Raw genomic sequence first — 14727 nt, forward strand, 5'->3', positions numbered from 1 at the left:
TGATGTAGGAAGCAGTTTGCGGGTGCTGCCGGTCGGTGGCTTTGCTAGCTGGAACGCGGGAGCTTGCAGCAGGAGGCTGCAGGTGCGCGCGGGGTGTAGGCTGCAGGGCTGCAGGTCATGGGAGGCGGACGAGCACACGGGTGCGCAGGAAAGCTGCGGGGGCAGGGCTGCAGCGCGGGGAGCAGGCGTGCAGGAGGCTAGCACGGGTTGTAGGCTGCAGCGCGGGGAGCAGCTTGCGGCTAGGGCTTGCGGCAGTTTTGGTGAGGGGAGTTTAGGGTTTTGTTTTTTTTTCTTTTTCTTTTCGGCTAGGGTTAGGGCTCGTGCTGATAACGTGTTGTAGTAAAAATGGAATTGCAGAGAGAATTGTGTCTTATTATTGATAATAAGAGCCCTATATATAGGGATTTACAGAGTACACAAAAGGTAATAGAATCCGAACATAACTAGGAAATCTAGAACCTTCTCCTATTACAACTCTAGGACTAAACCCTAGTTTAAAGAGGCACACATGATGTCGACTTCCTTCAACAAAACTTTAAAAATTATAAATATAAAGTTTATGTCTTGCTAGTTATTTGAAAAGAGAGAAAAACGGAAAGTTATAGATGAGAATAGTGGGAAGTTATCTAGTGATGATGGTAGTGGGAAGTTATCGACGTGCATATAGGGTTAATGGAAAAATATCTCATATGAGTAGTTATTAAATATTTTTTTTTTCTTTTAATTATTTTGTTAGTATTTTGTTATTTACTTTAATAACCTTCAAATATTAAAAATGATTTAAAACTAATATATGGTGTGGGAGTTTTTATGTCTTTTCACGCTCATTTTAACTAATAAAGTGGGTTCTCTTAATAATAGTGTGTGTGTGTGTGTGTGTGTGTGTGTGTATATATATATTTTTTGTTAAAAAGAAAATAAAAAAAAACTTGAAGGAGAGATGATCCCATCATTCATGAAGCTACTCTGCCATTTCTCGTGTCTTATTGCAACTAACGATGACAGTCATGTGTTACTAAAGAGTGTGACACTTGTAATCTTTTACAACTCTCTTTTGTAACGTGTATTTTATAATGTGTCACACAGGTCATGAGACAGACTCAAAGAGTATCGCTCAATGCCTTGTCATCCCGTAAGTTTTCTTACTGTATAAATAAACTCAATAAGCACAAATTAAGGTAAATTAAGACAAATTAATTAAGGTAAACTCAATAGCAGATCCCGAACTTCTTGCATGCAAAACTTACCCCTTTCCTTCCATAAAAACCAACCTATTACTATTTCCAGATTGGTCTCAATAAGAACATGCAAGCTCCAAATCTCACCGCTCCATTCTAAACCTATCAAACCCCAACCCTACACGTGTCAAACATCCCAGATCTACTCGGTCCCAAATCAACCTCGTTCCAAGTCAACCAAAAATGTGACCTCTCGTCTTCCCTAAATCTCTGATTCGTCCCTCTGTTTTGGGCTGTTTTCAGTGCAAACAGAGATAGCCATGAAACCAAAGACTATGACACTAGTGCGGATGAGTCCCTTTTGCCTGGAGTCTACAAAGAAGTAGGAGCTTCTCTTAACACAGACCCAACTGGGTTGGGCTCTCTGACTCTGTTTAGATCCATTGTCCAATCCTCCTGCTACCCACTTGCTACTTATCTTGCTATGCGTCACAACCGAGCCCATGTCATTGCTCTTGGTGCTTATCTTTCTATGGGCTGCCGCCACTTTTCTCGTTGGCTTCTTCATGTACGCAGTACATTGCATTGGTTGTATTCGTATTTTAAACTCTACCATTCTGACATAAGAACCTGTTTCATTTACTTGATTCCAGATTATAATTCAACATTTAGGCTCCATAATAGGTGGTCTTTTTTCTGTACTAATAGCCTCCACTTCAGTAATGGGTATAGATGGTTCGAGAATTGCATTCCATCTGGTTGGGCTCATTAGTGTCATAGTCGGTATATTGGTTCGCCTCTTCGCTAATGATCCGCACTATATAGAGAACAATGGTAGAGCTAAAGATGAAATGCCACGTACTTTTTCAGAAGAAGTGAAGAACCTGATTAAAGAATCCAAGTCAGTTATCAAAATCCCAACTTTTCAAATACTCATTGCTCAGGGTGTCTTTGGATCATTCCCCTGGTCAGGTTTGTCATTTGCTCCTTTGTGGTTGGAGCTTATTGGCTTCTCCCACAAAGAAACGGCAGTTTTTTGGACCATATTTGTAATCGGCGCCTCACTTGGAAGTCTCTTTGGAGGAAAAATGGGGGATGTCCTTGCAAAACCGTTTTCGAATGCTGGGAGGATAGTTCTTTCACAAATAAGTGCAGGATCAGCCATTCCTTTTGCAGCTCTTTTGCTGTTGGGGTTGCCTGATGACCAATCCACCGGATTCATGCATGGGCTGGTATTATTCATCATGGGATGGTTCATTTCCTGGAATGCTCTGGCAACTAACAAGTGCGTATCATTGCCATAGTCTCCTTTTTCTGTCTTGTAGTATTTAAAAAGAAGTTTTTTTTTTTCCTTCTTCTTTTCAATGTTCCTCCTATTTTGTTGTGGGGTGGGGAAGAAAGAAAGAGTGAAATCTGTTGTTAAGTGGGATAACCGCACAATTCTATATTAGGTTTGGTGCCTATCTCTCCTTAGTGGAGATATTTTACATGGCATGAATGCATGGTATTAATAGTTTGTGCATTCAAGATGACAACTTATGCATGGAAAATTGGTGCATGGTCAAGTGCTTGCATTGGGTATAAATGCATGGTCAAATTGATGCATTGGGAAGATATGCATAGTTAAAGGATTAAATTATGTTTAGTCCCTGTACTTTGTCCCTCTCATCGTTTCAGTCCCTGACATTCTAATTTAATCTAAAAACTCCTTGACCTCACAATTTCCCTCCAATAGGTCCCTCCCGCGTCAAATTAAGAGTTGACCTTAGGTGAAATGTCCAATATACCCCTTTGTTATTTCTTTTTCTTTTTTCCTTTTTAATTTCTTTTTTTCCTTTTTTTTTCTTTTTCCTTTTTAATTTCTTTTTTCCTTTTTTATTTTTCATTTTTCCTTTTTAATTTCTTTTTTTTTCCTTTTTTCATTTTTCTTTTTCCTTTTTAATGACCATCGTATCCTGCTGCATCGGTAGCGCCACGTGGGCGAACCAATCCAGATCGACCCGAAACCCCAATTCTTGTTCTCCACGCCGGCGGCCCTTTTTTTTTCTTTTTTCTTTTTCCTTTTTAATTTCTTTTTTCCTTTTCCTTTTTTATTTTTATTTTTTCCTTTTAATTTCTTTTTTCCTTTTTCTTTTCTTTTTTCTTTTTTCTTTTTCCTTTTTCCTTTTTCCTTTGTAATGACCATCGTATCCTGCTGCATCGGTAGCGCCACGTCGGCGAACCAATCCAGATCGACCCGAAACCCCAATTATTGTTCTCCACGCCGGCGGCCATTTTTCTTTTCCATCACTATTCTGCTTCTTCACTTTTGGTTTTGGTCAACTTGGCCATCAAAAACCATCATTTCAACCAGATCCAAAATCCAAATCACCATTTTGAGCAAGACCCAAAAACCTCAGGGTCTGAAAAAATGGTAGTTTTCAGTGAAAAGTTTCCAAATTGAGGCTTGATGTGGAGAGAAAGTGAGATTTGAGTGGAAGAGAGAGAAGTAGGCTGTGAAAACAAGAGGGGAGTGGTTTAGCGGCGAATTTCTGAGCTGATTGGGATATGCTTGTGTTTGGGAGATGGCATCGGCGACGATGGAGGCGAGGGCGGATCCCAACAAAGGGAGATGGCTTCAGAGAAGGTGAAGAAGTGATCGATCAGCTCCTAGCCTCTTTCTTTTGCTCGATGTCCATCTCTGCACCCCAAGCTAGGTCTTTGCTGGGTTTGGTTTCAATTTGGGGAGAGAAACATATGGGTTGTGGAGTTTGATCGGAATGGGATTGGTGGGTTGAGGAAGGAGAAAGTAGGCAAAACGAAAAGAAAAAAAAGAAATTAAAAAGGAACAAGAAAAAAAGAAGAAAAAGGAAAAAAAAATTTAAAAAGGAAAAAAAGGAAAAAAATATTAAAAAGGAACAAGAAAAAAAGAAGAAAAAGCAAAAAAGAAATTAAAAAGAAAAAAGGAAAAAAGGAAAAAAAAGAAATTAAAAAGGAAAAAGAAAAAAAAGGAGAAAAAGAAATTAAAAAGGAAAAAGAAATAACATAGGGGTATATTGGACATTTCATCTAAGGTCAACTCCTAATTTGACGCGGGAGGGACCAATCAGACGGAAATTTTGACGTTAGGGATTTTTCAGATTAATTGAGAATGTCAGGGACTGAAACGAAAAAAGGGTCATAGTACAGGGACTAAACATAATTTAATCCTAGTTAAATTCATGTTTTGACCTTTTAGTCTTCCTAGGGAGTTAATGTGGGAGATAAGTGGTTGATTCATGAATGAGCATTGATGAAGTGAATCTAGAGACTTCTATCAATGGTATAAATAGATGAAGCTTGTGTAGAGGCAAGAAAGGAGAGGACAAGGAGAGGTCAAGAGCAACTCTAGGGGTCTTCATGTATAGAAGCAAATTGAGTTGTGTTCAAGAGTGGGAATAGCTCTTGGGGTAGAGTGATCTTCTAGGTTGAGAGAGGGTGTACAATAGGTATCCTTTTGGGTACAAGGGCTTGGGTTGGGCATAAACTTGAGCGGTGTAATCTTGTACTTGTGTAATTCTCTCATTAGTGAAGGTGAAACTCTCCGAGGACGTAGGCAAGAATATTGGCCGAACCTCATTAAATCTTGTTGTCTTCTTGGCTTGCTTATTTCTTCTTTCTATCTCTATTTCTATTACTTGCGTGGCGGAGGATTACTTTCTCTAAAATTCTGCACATGATATATGCCTTCAAATTTAGTAGATACACTTGTCCACCTTAGGCAATCTTATCTGCAAGCATCAGTTATTGTTTATGTAAATTTCCATTTAGGTATAAGGTACTAACATAAGTCACAGTGCGACTGAATTGAAGGAACAGTTAATAAGAGTTTGATACTTGGCATAGTGGCGAAATGATTTTTCACTTGTTTGCACAATATTAAGTAGAGTCTGGAATAAGTTTCTTATAGTCTTTGCTCAAATGAACTTTTGAAGAGGTTTGTTTTAACTATGTTTGGTAGGTACTATATCTATAGGTATTGTTGTGTCAATAATGCTACTTAGTTGGACCTAGCCGCTCAAGAGCTAGGGTTACTTTCTTGACGTAGGAAGCAAACTTTAGCGTCCATGGATTTGGATGTTCTTAGCTGGAATTGCAGAGGAATCTGCAATGATGCTACAACTAGGGCTCTGAAGGATTTGTGCTCTCAGAATCGCCCACAGATTGTATTCTTATGTGAGACTAAGATTAGCAGAGTTGAGGACTTTGAGAAGCTACGCAGGGCGTTAGGTTTCGCTCATGCTGAGGAGTTTTTAAGTGCAGGGCAGGCTGGGGGCCTGGGACTCTTTTGGACTGATGATGTGAAGCTTCAGGTTGGCACCAAATCTGCACTTCATATCGACGCCGTGGTTGTGGGTGAATCTGGGGTTCCGTCATGGAGATTGACGGGTTTCTATGGATATGCTCGAACCGGTGAGAGAGATAGGTCATGGCAGTTGTTGCGTGACCTTTCAGATATTGATTCCCTTCCTTGGGTGGTAATAGGAGATTTCAACGAGATTCTTAACAATGGGGAGATGATTGCAGGCCCGTTTCGACCGGAGAGACAAATGCGAGGTTTCTGGAAGGCATTGGGCTATTGTCATCTGCTGGATCTAGGGTATCAGGGGGCCATGGCTACTTGGTGGAACTCATAAACTTTGCTGCGGTTGGATCGTGCTGTGTGCACCCCGTCGTGGGTTGATATCTTCAACCATGCTAGAGTCGTTCATCTGGCACCTTCGGACTCAGATCATGCTCCTATACTTCTGCGCGCTAGTACATCCCCTCTGCGGGTAAGGCCTAAATGTCATCGCTTCAAGTTTGAAGCGTTTTGGTTACAACACCAGGATTGTGATGGGGTAGTGAAGGAGGCGTGGGGTATGGACGTGTCTGGTACACCTATGTTTTGTGTTACCAAGAAGATCCTGTACACTAGAATTCAGTTGAATAAGTGGCAGAATGAGGTTTTTAGGGGTAGGCAATTACAGATGTTGGGAATTCGTTCGAGGATGGAGGAATTGTTGAATGTTTTCCCTTCGGTGAGTGTACAATCTGAGAAGAAAGAGCTGTTGGATAAACTCCAGCAGCTATTATTCCAAGAGGAATTGTTTTGGAGGCAGCGATCAAAGATCACTTGGTTAAAAGAAGGTGATCGGAATATGGGCTTCTTGCATCGGAAAACAGAGAATAGGAAGAGAAAGAACACCTTGCTAGTTTTATTTAACGAAGATGGGCAATGGCAAGAGGATGACGCAGGTATTGAGAAAGTGGTTACTGATTACTTTTCTAAAATGTTTAAAGCTTCCGAAATTGACTTTGAGGTTATGAATTCGACTCTTGAGGCTATTACTCCATGTGTTACTCAAGAGATGAATGATCAACTGTGTGCACCTTATACCATGGAGGAAGTACGTTTTGCTCTTTTTCAGATGTACCCTACTAAATCTCCTGGCCATGATGGGTGCCTCCTCTTTTTTTTCAACACCATTGGGAACTTATTGGTGGAGACATATTTGCAGCAGTTCATAGTTTTCTTCATACTGGCCAATTGCTCAAGCAAATCAATTTTACCCACATTTGCCTTATTCCGAAAGTAAGTAATCCAGAGAACATGTCAGACTTGAGACCAATCGCCCTCTATAATGTTATCTACAAGATTTGTTCAAAGGTTATTGCTAACAGGCTGAAGGTCATACTACCTGAGGTGATATCCCCCTCCCAAAGTGCGTTTGTTCCTGGCAGATTGATTATGGATAATATATTGGTAGCCAATGAACTTGCTCATGTAATCCATAACAAGCGTGATGGAGATGATGGGTACATAGCTTTGAAACTGGATTTGAGTAAGGCCTATGATAGGATGGAATGGGTTTTTCTGGAGAGAGTGATGTGTCGGTTTGGGTTTGCCCGAAACTGGATTTCAATGGTGATGCAATGTGTAAGGACTGTGCGGTATTCTTTTTTGATCAGGGGAAGACCACGGGGATTTGTTACTCCTAGCAGAGGGTTAAGACAAGGAGATCTGTTGTCACCTTACCTATTTCTTATTGGTGCTGAAGGCTTTTCAGCATTGCTGCAACAAAAACAGGCAATGGGTCTTTTACCGGGTATTCAGGTATGTACTAATGCACCCACATTGAATCACTTATTGTTTGCGGATGATAGTATGCTTTATGCACAAGCCTCTTTGGAATCCTGTTATGCTATACAGGAGGTCTTGGAGACTTATGGGAGGCTTCTGGCCAGGTAGTTAATTTTTCTAAGAGCTCGATGGTGTTTAGTAAGAATGTGTCGATTGATTTACAAGATGAGGTTTCCAACTTGTTGGGAGTGGAAGTTGTGGAATCACATGCAAAATATTTAGCTTGGCCCACTTATGTCGGGAGGAAGAAGACGTCTACTTTCCAGTATATTAAGGAGATGTTGTCAAAAAAATTATCTTCCTGGCAAGGAAAATTATAGAGTGGTGCATGCAGGGAAGGATATATTGATCAGGGTGGTGGCTCAAGCTTTGCCTACCTATGCTATGAGTGTTTTTCAACTTACGAAGAGCTTTTGCGATTATTTGGAACAACAATGTGCAAGATTTTGGTGGGGGAGCACGTTAGACAAATGGAAGATGTACTGGAAGAATTGGAATGCTCTTTGTAACTCGAAGGAAGAGGGTGGGTTGGGGTTCCGAAGCCTATCCGACTTCAATTCTGCCATGCTAGCCAAACAAGCATGGAGGATCCTGACGACTCCTTCATCTCTTATTGCTCGCATTTACAAGGCGAGATACTTCCCGGATACTTCGTTTTGTGGAGCTATGCCTCATACATCTCCCTCCTTTTCGTGGAGAAGTATTTTCTCTTCTAGAGAATTACTTCAACATGGTTGTTACTGGCAGGTGGGTAATGGGGCGGATGTTGCCATCTACTCGGATAATTGGGTGGTGGCGTTACCCCTTAGGTGGCCTACCAACCCGGGGTTGGCAGCAGTTGAGGTCACACAAGTTAGTGAGCTGATGAGTGATGTGGGAAGGTGGAATGTTCCTCTGATACAAGAGATTTTGGAGGAGGAAGCAGCTGCAATTATTGCAATTCCTTTAAGTCGGAGGGTGGTCAGTGACCAGCTTTGTTGGAAGCTTTCGAAGGATGGTAAGTTTTCAGTCAAAACGGCATATCGGTTTGCATTTATGCATTCACCCAGCTACAATACTTTGCAACTTCCTGTTGGTCCCGATTTTTGGAAAAAGCTCTGGTGAGTGGTCATTCCAAACAAAGCAAAAATACATATTTGGAGAGTCTGCTTGGATATCTCCTTCTTTGGGCAGGCTGGCTTCGAAACGTGTGGTTCTGGACTCGTATATGTGTGTTCTCTGTGAGAGTCAAAGTGAAACGACTCTTCACTTATGTAGGGACTGTTGTTTCACTAAGGAGGTGATCCAAATAAACCCCATTCTTCAGCAGGTCTGTTATAGCCCGCGCAATATGCGTAGTGATGTTGTTGGGTGGTTGAACCAATGTGCTCAGGAGTTGTCATTAACTCAGTTGGGTGAACTATTGAAGGAAAGAAATGACCGGATTTGGAATCAGAAGAAGTGTCAGGCTGTGGATGTCAGTGTGGGACTTGCGTCAAGTCTGCAGGAATTTAGATTCCACAGTTTGAAACCGTCCCCGCCTAAAAACATAGGCAAAGTGGTGTGGAGAGCTCCTCCGGTGGGCTTGGTGAAGATCAATGTGGATGGGGCATTCCATCATGTCTCTCGGAAAGGGGGACTGGGGTTTGTATTTAGGAATGCGGATGGTATCATGCTGGGAGGTGGTGCTTGTCGATTGAGTGGCTTTGATATCCCCGGAACACGCTGAAATCTTGGCCTGCAAGGTGGCTTTGGAGTTTGCGGGGGAGCTTGGCTTTGGGCCAGTTATGGTAGAGACTGATGCAATGGAAGTTCAGCGTAAACTCTCAGCTCATGATTCTGTTAATACATCATTGCTTGGCAGAATATATGAAGATGTTAGTTTGCTGTTGGAGGCTCAGAATGTCATACATGTGAGTCACATAGGTAGGAATGGAAATATGGTGGCCCATTTGCTAGCTCGCCATGCTTATTCTCTCACAGAGAATGAATTTTATGTTTTAGTCCTAGATGTTTTACAAGCTGTAATTGTAGCTGATATTTATGCTTTGTAAACTCTTCTTTATTAATTAATAAGAAGAGTCACATAGCTCTTATTCCAAAAGTCTCAAATCTTGAAAGGACTGCTCAATTCAGACCCATCAGTCTCTGTAATAGTTCTTACAAGATATTGTCGAAGCTACTTGCTAATAGGTTAAAGGCCCTATTACCCCAAATTATCTCCACAAACCAGAATGCTTTTGTCCCGGATCGTCAGATCCAAGACAATATTATGCTAGCTCATGAGGCATTCCATTACCTGCGGCTAAAAAGAGAAGGGGGAAACCACGAGTTAGGTCTGAAGCTCGACATGAATAAAGCCTATGACAGGGTTGAATGGGACTTTCTTGAGGCTGCCTTGCTGAAGTTTGGTTTTTCTAGAAGCTGGGTTAATTTGATTATGGGATGTGTTACTACTGTCTCTGCTTTCTCAATTGTTTTAAATGGAAGCCCTGGATCTTTTTTCAAGCCAACCAGAGGTCTTAGACAAGGCGACCCCCTCTCGCCTTACCTGTTTTTGGTTGTGAGTGAGGTACTGTCCTTGAGACTGACGAGAGAAGTATCTATTGGTACAATTAAGGGTATTAGACTGAGTAGAGGCTGCCCTATGGTTTCACATCTATTTTTCGCTGATGATTCTCTGTTTTTCGTAAAAGCCACTCTGTCCAACTGCCTACAACTGGTTGGTCTCTTCAAGGAATATTGTCTGGCCTCTGGCCAGCTTATAAACCAAGATAAGTCCAGCCTATTTTTTTCTCCCAATACCCCAAGTCAGATGAGTAGGCTAATTTGCGAATTGCTAGACATAAATGTGGTTGAGAACCCGGGAAAATACCTGGGACTGCCAACTATTTGGGGAAGATCTAAGAAGGAGGCTCTCGGGTATATTAGAGAGAGAATGAGCAGGAAAATCGATGGTTGGAAGCAGGGTGCCTTGTCACTGGCAGGGAAGGAAACTTTGATAAAATATGTCGCTACGGCAATTCCTGCGTACCCTATGGCTTGTTTCAAGTTTCCTGCCATTTTATGTGATGAGATCAATTCTCTTCTTGGGGAGCAAGTGAAACTGGAAATAAAATCCACTGGAAAAGCTGGCGACATTTGGGCCTAGCAAAGGAAGAAGGAGGTTTGGGGTTCAGAGATCTCCACGAGTTTAATTTGGCATTAATTGCCAAGCAATGCTGGAGGTTGATACAGGACCCGGACTCTTTGTGGGCAAGAGTTCTCAAGGCTAGATATTTTCTGGATAGAGAGTTTAAAGATGCAGTGAAGAGGTATAGGGCATCTTGGGGATGGTCCAGCTTGTTAGAACCTAGAGACGTTATTTTGAAAGGCTCTACTTGGCAAGTTGCCAATGGATCATCCATTGACATTTGGAAGGACAATTGGCTCCCCCCCTCCTTATTTGGGGCCTTTATCTACTAATAGGACAGTAGATGCTCACCTGCCAAATAGAGTTTCCTCCCTCATTGACTGGAATACTCATACCTGGTCTCTTGAACCTATTCTGCACCTTCTACAACCTAGAGAAATTACTGTGATTAAGTCAATACCTATCGGCAGGGTGGATGGCTGTGACAGGCAAATCTGGCCTTGGAACAAAAATGGGGATTATACTGTGAAATCTGGGTATCATTGGCTTCACTCCAAACAAAAGAGGTCTCTTCTGGGTACATGTCAATCTGCACATGTGGTGGACCGTAGGGTTTGGAAAACCATTTGGAACCTGGAAACTATTCCAAAAGTTAGAATGTTTTTGTGGAGGGCTATCTCCGGTGCTATCCCTACTTTACTCAACCTATTCAGGAGAAGGCTATCTCACTCTCCTATGTGCCCTATTTGTGGAGTATATGAGGAATTGATTGACACACATTACTTCTATGCTCGTGGGTGGATGTGGTCTGGTTTGGTTCTCCCATTGGTTTGAAAATAGACAAACAGAAAATCACAACTCTAGACAACTGGTTCTTGAGTCTACTATCTATTACTCACAATGCAATAGAGAAGAAAAGAGTTCTTACAATGATTAGTGTCTTTTGCTGGAAAATCTGGACAGCGAGATGTGACTTCATTTTCAAAAGACTGGAAGTTTCCCCACAGTTGGTAATCAATCGACGCAACTCCCTCGCTTTCGAGTACTGGGAAGCAAAAAAACCTTTGGGTGATCCCATTCTCCCGTGCATTGCCAGCCCGTGTATGGACAGCTCCCCCTCCAAATATGGTGAAAATAAACTGTGACGCCTCTTGGTCTGAGCACACAATGATTGGAGGATTTGGGGTGATGATCAGAAACCATCTGGGAGTAGTCGTGGGAGGTTCTTGCCGGTCGGAGATTTGCTATTCAGCTGTAACTGCAGAGGTAAATGCAATTCTAGATGGGATAAACCTCGCTATTGATCGAAATTTGAAAAATGTGGTTGTTGAATATGATGCTTTGGAGGTAATCAAAGACATCCAATCAAGAAACAAAAGAGGGAATTGGAATTGTCACCTTCTGATTCATGAAATTAGGAGAAAGAGCTGTTTCTTCTCTGAAATCAAATGGGAATGGATTCCCAAAGAAGTGAATTTAGTCGCGCATTCTGCGGCATCGCTTGCCATTAGGACGGTGGGTCTTGTCAAATGGGCAGCTCTGCCACCACCATCCTTGCTTCGGGTTCTGAAGTCGGACGGGCTCCCTTGTCCTCCGAATGCAAACTTGTAATTGTAATTGTATTCTCCCTTTCTGGGTTTTGTCTGTTTTTTCTCTCCTTTCCCTGTCATGTTTGTGATAGGTGGAGTTGATCAAACCTTGCTGTTGTTCCGTTTGTTTCTGGGTTGAGGCCCCCCTTTGGGCTCTCTTTGGGCTTGTCCCTTAATGGATTTATCCGTTTCTCCAAAAAATAAATAGCTGACCTCCTTGGATTAAAAAAAAAAAAACTATGTTTGGTAGGTATCTAAAGAAAGTTCCATACTTATTACACTGATCAATTGTTTCAGATTTTCTATTTTGGGCTAAAAAATTAATTAGCAATCTGGAATAGCAATATTCTAGTAATACTAATAGTCTAATATTAACACTTGTGGAGGACTGTTTATAAGTAGGTTAGAAAGGTCCTTCATGACTGTTTATAAGTAGGTTAGAAAGGTCCTTCATGTAGAAATTTAACCAGCAACTTTTGTGAGCTTTACAAGTTGTGTCAACATTATAATTTCAAATCTTCTCAGGTCATTGAGTTATTCAAAAGTTTGTCGTCCTGATAGTTTGATTAGTTCGGTCTATATGCCCCTTAGTCTCAACTAAATAGTTCTTCCTTCATCTTTGCTTTCAATTTTTCTTCAGCAAACACCGAAATGCTCTCTCTTAGCATCAAGTCATGGACAGAAACAAATGTAGGCATGGATTCTCAAGTAAATGCACTTATGCGCACCCTTCATTGTACCTCTTTGCTTGAACTCTCAATTTTAGTGTTAATGAGTTAAGGTTGTTAAATCATCTTCACTAGAGTTACACTTCATATGCAACTTGTTCATGTACTCATGTGATGCTTGTGCAATTATAATTTTTGTGCTAATTGTAACGAGATCTCATATATAACCCTTTTTTTTTTTTTTTGGGAATTGTTCAATATCTAAGCTGGATACAGTCCAATCTTTGCAGAGATCGTCCCTGGGGGGTCCCGTATGAGCATCTATGCTCTAGATCAATCTTTCGAATCCATCTTATCATCATTTGCTCCCCCAATCGTTGGGATTTTGGTTCAGCACGTACGTTTTTGGTTACAAACCAATTCCGAAAGGATTGTCAGACTCTGTAGAGATTGAAACAGATAGAGAGAATGCTGCAGCATACTCACAACTTAATGTCTCAGAATCAAAAGTGCTGAATGGAAAAGATGAAAGTCATATTGACGTAGAATATGCAGCACATGAGAGCATTGAGTTGGATGATAATGATGAAAAGTCTCTGCTCTCCCATCAGCTAACTTTCTCAACTATGAAAGAATAATAAGGAATTGCCAAGCTAAACTATTGTGTCTCTGTTAACCAACTCGTATACGAAAAAGCTTCATCTACACAGCTTCAACAAAAATCGGATGCTCATTAGTCTCTTTGACTTGACGGCCGTGAGAGTACTGTTGTTTCATACCACAATTTCTTACTCATACTTGGTATGTTCCTCAATCTAAGAAATACCATGTACGCTGGCTGTTTGTTTATTTTCATAAATGAAAAGAAGAAAATCAGGTTTTGTTATTAGAGTTATTTTTGCAATGGTTGCTTATCCAGTAATGTGGCTCACTAATAATAAACACGAGTCCAATTTGCTTATTCCCTTTCCTTTTATAGCATGGTAGTGGTCAGAGATGACGTGCTCTGTTCCATCTACTAGTCTTCCTTCTTCTACAACTTCCGCTATGTCGCGTCACATAGCAAGGCATTACCTCCTCATTTTGTCCTCCTAATTTTTCTGCCAGTCCTCACCCTCCATTCTCTACGAATAAGGCCCCTGCTCCTTCAACTTTTTCTCCCCAAATTGAGTGCCATTATTGTCATGCCAAAGGCCATATTGCTTCTTGTTGCCCCCAACGCACTTTCACCCTTGCTCCTATAGAAACTGAGAATTTTCATGTGGTCGCTAGTGAGGAAATTATTGAACACCAATGGAGGATGTCTATGATCTTGGTCTTGATGATTGCTACACTAACGGTGATCCACATCCCCAATTACAGGTCATCCGTTGTATTTACTCTGTTCCTTTAGACTCGGATGCCTGGAAACGTACCTAGTATCTTCCATAGATTTGTTCCCTGCAATGGCCGTCCTTCCAAGCTAGTCATTGATGGGGGTAGTACTATGAATATGGTCTCTAAATCAGCCATCACAAAATTGAATTTTACTCCCGAACCTCACTCCCATCCTTTTTGTGTGGCTTGGGTTGACAAGGCACAATTACCTGTTACCGAAAGATGCCTTGTTCCTCTGAAGTTGGGATCTTATTATGAGGATCTTTATTTTGATGTCCTTCCTATGGATGTTGCTCATATTTTGCTAGGGTGCCCATGGATTTATGATCGTGATATCCATCATTTTGGGTGAGAAAATACGTATGTTTTTCATCATGGTGGCACCACTATTACCTTAAGGCCCGCAAAACCTGCAGCTCGTCCTTCCCCATCTATCTCTCCTTCTGAGCCACACAAACTCAATGTTTTGACCCTAGGTGAGTTTGCACGTGCAAGTCAAGAGTCTGGTCTTATGTTTGCCTTGGTCTTAAAAGAAAGTTCTGCTCCTAATCTCGATTCTTCACCTGATGCAGATATTCAACATCTCTTGGATAACTTTACTGATATGGTTCCAGACAAATTACCTCATGAATTACCACCTCTGTGGGAGATCCAACATGCC

At 41.4% G+C, this 14727-nt stretch overlaps 1 pseudogene; it reads left to right on the top strand.

Annotated features, from left to right (window-relative positions):
* Positions 1–1467: 1467 nt before the first annotated feature.
* Positions 1468–13327, top strand: LOC133724861 (uncharacterized; annotated as a pseudogene).
* Positions 13328–14727: the final 1400 nt, after the last annotated feature.

Source organism: Rosa rugosa, chromosome 1, assembly GCF_958449725.1.
Source record: "Rosa rugosa chromosome 1, drRosRugo1.1, whole genome shotgun sequence".
Taxonomy (NCBI): Eukaryota; Viridiplantae; Streptophyta; class Magnoliopsida; order Rosales; family Rosaceae; genus Rosa; species Rosa rugosa.